We start from the raw sequence: 6,103 nt of genomic DNA, 5'->3' as shown, positions 1-6,103 counted from the left end.
AAGGCCCTTGGGCTTCTTGTTGATGAAATGCTTTGAAACTCGGAATATAAAAATAAATTAAAAGTGTAAACAAGATGATATGGTCATTATGCACATGCTTGTACATGCAACACTGCAGTGATCAGGAGACTTGACATAGCTACAATTTTTATACTTTTTGATGAAATGCTTTCTTACTCAGAATATAGAAACATATTAAAAGTGTAGACAGGATGATTTTGTCATCATGTACATACATGCACCTGTGCTTATGTGCAATGCTTAAGTGACTAATATACAGTTAAACTTTGTTATCTCGAAGTTGACGGGACCGTTGATGAACTTCGAGATATCCGGGGGTTCGACATATCGAGGGTTATAATTCTAATGAACTTCAGATAAACTTAGTGCAGTGAACATGCACTTAATAAAATTTCTTCTTGTTTGAAATTCCGTATACGATTCTTTAATATACGTGTATATGTATTTAGCATTTAAAAGATTTTTACATCCTCTTTATAATTCGCAAAATAAAAACTTTGTATAGTATGCACAGAAGTATAATCCTTCTACCAACACGGCAAGTCAACTGCTAGCATCGTTTCCCATGTATACATAACCGGTTATCGTCTATGCATTGTAAATTTAAAACCGGTCGCTGTCAGAATAACGGAAACGAAATATACAATTTTTTTTATTGGAAAAACTTGTTCATACATGTATAATCAGTTAAAAGAAAATATTTTACCATAATAAAATCAAATGCAAAAGAAGAAACACGCTCTTTCGTCTAACTACAGAACGACACTGAATCACAGTTCACTATAGCACAGGTTTTCACTGCGACACAAGCTCACATGATGGCGTGTACTGACGATTGTAAATTCTGCATGCCCATATACGAAAAATAAATTCTAATTGCATTAAATTACAGAATTTTTTTTCACTTTAATCTTTATAATTTTCGCTTTCATATGCATAAACTATGCAAGCGCGCATATTACACATAGCATTAAATAGCGATTACCAAGATAAACGTACCTCGGCCACAAAACAATTAACGTGTCATCCACGCGTATGCGTAAGACTAATACACACAACCTTTAGCTTGAATAATTAAAATCAAGGTAAGCCATACATACACCTCGTATAATTATCGCGCTATTATCTGTTGATCACAGGAATACAGGTAACCTGTACGTGACAGACAGGTGGCTGTTATCAATAGAGCGGTCAGTTTACCTAACAGATTTGATCATCAGAGCGGAAAATTATCCTGACTTCGAGATAACGCATGTGATTTGAATGAATGGATACACAATTTTACTTCGAGATAACCGGGGTATTCGACATTACCGTGTTCGACATAGAGGGGTTTATTTTAATCATTTATAAAGCAAATTTCGTCGGGACCGCGGTCTTACTTCGACATATCCGGGGTATTCGAGATATCCGTGTTCGAGATTTCGAAGTTTAGCTGTAAATGATATAGCCATAACTTTTAATTTTTAATATACTTTTTGATGAAATGCTTTCATACTCAGAATATATTGAAATATAATTAAAGTGTAGAGAAGATGATATGGTCATCTTGAACATCCATGCATGTGCAATGCGTGAAAGGAACAATATACCGATAAATTTCGATATCTCGAACTTGGCGGGACTGAGGAAAAACTTCGAGATATCCGAGTGTTCAAGATATCGAAGTTGATGAATTTGGTACCAATATTGCAATGTTTCATGTTCTATTAACAGGGAATTACCCCCCCCCCCCCCTCCCCCCACGTGCATAATTTAAGCGGTAAAGGTTTCAGTTCATACTTAGTAATTATCTTTTTAAAAATACATTTGCATATACACTTATAATGCATATATTATTTTATTTAATACTGCAATATTTACATTTTACAAATTTCGATCGCTTTCATAGCGATATTCATGCTTGTTTCAGGATTTCTGATACCCGAATATGTGTAAATGATAAACTGATCACTGTAATAAGGATTAAGATGGAAACAGGAATTATCGTTCTACAATAATTTATTAAAATTGCCAATAAGCATAAACAAAGCACTATAATTTATAATATTTATCAACAGATAAAAGCGTGTTTATAATTCTGTACCTTTTTCGACTTCTGTAATAGTCTGAAACTTTGTTTCAATTGTATGAACTTTGTTCTCTTTTTACACCACTGTCAGATAATATAACTATCCTCCCTGGTGGGCTACCGAGTCCTTCGTTAGATTGCTTATCAGACATGGTGTGTAATGAAGATTTTTTGGTACTGACTTTTATACTCAAAATAATGTCTTTAATTGTTAAATTCTTGATTTCAATATCACTTTGATGTGTTCAGTGTTTACTTTGATACAGTCCCTGAAACGTTCTACTTTCCCACTTGAACGGTGAGCGAACGCTGAACAAACGGTGAACGAACGCTGAACAAACGCAGAGCGAACGGTGAGTGAACGATGTGTGAACGCTGAACGCAACTTGGTGAACGATGTGTGAACGGTGAGCGAACGCAGAACGCAAACGGAGCGCAAACGCGAGCGCAGAGTGAACGGTGAACGCAAGATGAACGATTTATTCGGAATGCCTCTGATCTTTTCCTTGCATTGAAACTATTCTATTGTGTTCAAATGCTTGGTGCTAAAAAAAAATAAATAAATGATAAATAAATAAACAAATCAATGAAAATTGTCCTAAGAAAGACGATGCATGCACATTAAGTAAAATTATTAATTTAAGTTTCTTGCAATATTTTCTGCACGTATGTTCGATGTTTAAATTCAACTTTTTAATAACACGATTTTTATCGCTGTAAAACATTGTAATTGTTAACGAACGCTGTAGTATAACAGATGAAATTAATCTAGTTGTAAAATAAATATGTTTATTTTTATTTGATATATAAAACCATTGCAAATAATGTGGATTTTAGAAGAGAAAACTACGGACTTATAGAATGAATTACAACGGCTGTAACAGCCATACAAGGGATTCCGTGTAAAATAATGAGAAAAAAAAATTTACAAAGGTATGTGGACCTATTGCATAAATACACTCGTATTTTAAAATCTTAATGCAATAATATATTTATGTGTCAGTTTTATTTTTTTATGATGATTTATTGAGCGGACTTCTACATGTATCTGTAGACATTTCCCGGCCGTGATTATACTCGGACAAGATGATACAAAGAGGCAATCATATTATTTGTTATATATTAAATTTTCACAACTTGATATTTAAGTAATATGTTGGCATAGTTTTTATTAAACAGACAAATGAGAGAGAGAGAGAGAGAGAGAGAGAGAGATTCGGTTTTAGCCCCCCCCCTCCTAAAATGTTTGCACCTATATCAAACAAAAATTCTAATTCTTTTCTAATTATATCAGGCAGTGAAAGTATCCATTTTTTTTATCAACAAATCCATTTGTTTTACAGTCATAATCGGTTTTTATTTTCCTGCTTCAAGTTCACACAAAGTCCACGTGCTTGACCTGTCAATCAAAATCATTCGACGCTGTGCAGGTGTGAAAGTCTCGTCACACCGAAGGCAAAGTGTTAGTATTTCCAAGAAGTTTTAACATTTTTTCTTATCATTTCTAGATCTGATTCCAACATTTCTAAAAAAAAAAATAAAATAAAATCAATAAATAAATAAAATACATTGGGAAGAAACACTTGGAATGATTAAGCCGCTTGAATTTGAAACATACTCCCTGCCAATTTAAAATACATGTATCACCGCCGGCACATGTATATTTTGAACTACTATTGTTTAATGAATTTGTTTAGATGCATGTTTGTTTTGAGACTGAAATTTTTGTGCTACAAAACACATTAACTTCTTTTCAAATGTTAACTAAAATGTACTGGAAATACTAACTAAGTAACCGATTTAGGGGAAAAGGGGGGGGGGCTCTTATTAATATCGAATGACAAACATAAAGTTACGGTGAAAAATATCATTACCGGAGAATCACCTTGGTTATATAAATGATAATCATGTTATAAAGGCATTTCTCTCTCTCTAATTAAAGACTTTATATATGTAAAGTAGAAAAAAATTCTTTAGTGTATTACATTTTAAACAAATATTTTTTTTTAACCACACTATCAATTTAATTCGCTCTAAAGATATTTAATTAACTGGATATCCGCAGTACTGTTTATCATTCTCAGAACAAGTTCTAACATGTATTTCTGTATTATTTGAAAAAAATGTGATAGAAATAAATATTTTCGTATTTTTGTTGCAGGTGGTAAATTAATTGACTTCGATTACTATCTATCCATTTACGATTTGTCGTCTTTAACATAAAAGCAAAATGTTGCAGTACTTGAAGTATCAGTATTTTGACCGTATTTAGATTTAATTTTTCAGCATCGTTCTACATCGGTACATACATGTACATGTACTTATAACAACATTGATTTTCCACATAAATTTTATAAATAACCTAACAGATAAGTTACAATAATAAAAATAAATATTGTAGATAATTTTTTTCCCATGAAATAATGATTCTTTAAACACTGTATGTTATTTATTAAATTCAAAACCTGTAAATCCTTACTTAAAAAAAGATAAGTCCTTTCACTTCGGAGTTCCGAATGACACTGAAGACTGAACGATAAGTGAACGCTGAACGCAAGGTGAACGCAAAGTGAGCGAACGAAGAGCGAACGGTAAACGCTTTGTGAACGGTGAATGCGAGCGCACGGTGAACGCTGAACGCAAAACTGTGAACGGAGAGCGAACGGTGAACGCACGCTGAACGAACGGTGAACGCACGCTGAACGAACGGTGAACGAACGGTGAGCGAACGGAAAAATGGGAAAGTAGAACGTTTCAGGGACTGTATGTAATAATGTGTATAAGTGTGCATTTTCGATAAATTTAAATTCTTATTACAGTAATCTATGGTTGACTTCAGAAAACTATTGTGTATAAGGACAAAGTATTCTCAACTTTTGTAAAATTCGACATTTCTGCATCCATGTTGGCACATTTTATACACTTCTTAAACAATTGATAACAAACGTAAATTGATTGGATGAAAATAATGGCTTTCAATGAAGCAGCCAATCAAATTGCCGACTTATTTGCACATTATTAGCTCACCTGAGCTGAAAGCTCAAGTGAGCTTTTCTGATCACATTTTGTCTGTAGTCCGTCTGTCTGTCTGTCCGTCTGTAAACTTTTCACATTTTCGACTTCTTCTCCAGAACCACTGGGCCAATTTCAACCAAACTTGCCACAAAGCATCCTTGGGTGAAGGGGGTTCAAGTTTGTTCAAATGAAGGGCCACGCTCTCTTCCAAGGGGAGATAATTAAGAATTGGTGAAAATTTGGTGTCATCTTTTAAAAATCTTCTTCTCAAGAACCATTGAGCCAGAAAAGTTTATACTTATGTGAAACCTTCATTACATAGTGTAGATTCAAGGTTGTTCAAATCATGACCCCTGGGGGTAGTGTGGGGCTATAATGGGGGATCAATTTTTAGCTCACCTGAGCCGAAGGCTCAAGTGAGCTTTTCTGATCACATTTTGTCCGTCGTCCGTCCGTCCGTCTGTAAACTTTTCACATTTTTGACTTCTTCTCAAGAACCACTGGGCCAATTTTGACCAAACTTGATACAAAGCATCCTTGGGTGAAGGGGAATTTAAATTGTTAAAATGAAGGGCCAAGTCCCCTCACAAGGGGAGATAATCAAGAGAAGACAAAAATAGGGTGGGGTCATTAAAAAATCTTCTTCTCAAGAACCACAGGGCCAGTAAAGCTACATCCTGGGGTAGTGTAGATTCTAAATTGTTCAAATCATGACCCCCGGGGGTAGGGCGGGGCCACAATGTGGAATCAATGTTTTACATAGAAATATATAGGAAAAATCTTTAAAAATCTTCTTCTCAAGAACCACTGGGCCAGAAAAGCTGAAACTTATGTGGAAGCATCCTGGGGTAGTGTAGATTCTAAATTGTTCAAGTCATGACCCCCAGGGGTAGGGCAGGGCCACAATAGGGAATCCAAGTTTTACATTGAAATATATAGGAAAAATCTTTAAAAATCTTCTTCTCAAGAACCACTGGGCCAGAAAAGCTGAAACTT

At 34.6% G+C, this 6,103-nt stretch overlaps 1 long non-coding RNA gene across 1 annotated transcript in view; it reads right to left on the bottom strand.

Annotated features, from left to right (window-relative positions):
- Positions 1-5,669, bottom strand: part of LOC133179387 (uncharacterized) — a 276,577-nt gene extending 270,908 nt beyond the window's left edge. Inside the window, exon 1 of the long non-coding RNA XR_009720110.1 lies at positions 5,576-5,669. This is a non-coding gene — a long non-coding RNA (uncharacterized LOC133179387). The remainder of the gene's footprint in view (positions 1-5,575) is intronic.
- Between the last annotated feature and the right edge of the window lie 434 nt (positions 5,670-6,103).

This window comes from Saccostrea echinata, unplaced genomic scaffold (assembly GCF_033153115.1).
Source record: "Saccostrea echinata isolate AGI-Se365-2 ecotype Australia unplaced genomic scaffold, CSIRO_AGI_Sech_v1 ptg000001l, whole genome shotgun sequence".
NCBI lineage: Eukaryota > Metazoa > Mollusca > Bivalvia > Ostreida > Ostreidae > Saccostrea > Saccostrea echinata.
The sequence above is the reverse complement of the archived record's forward strand: the minus strand, read 5'-3'. Positions and strand labels throughout refer to the sequence as shown.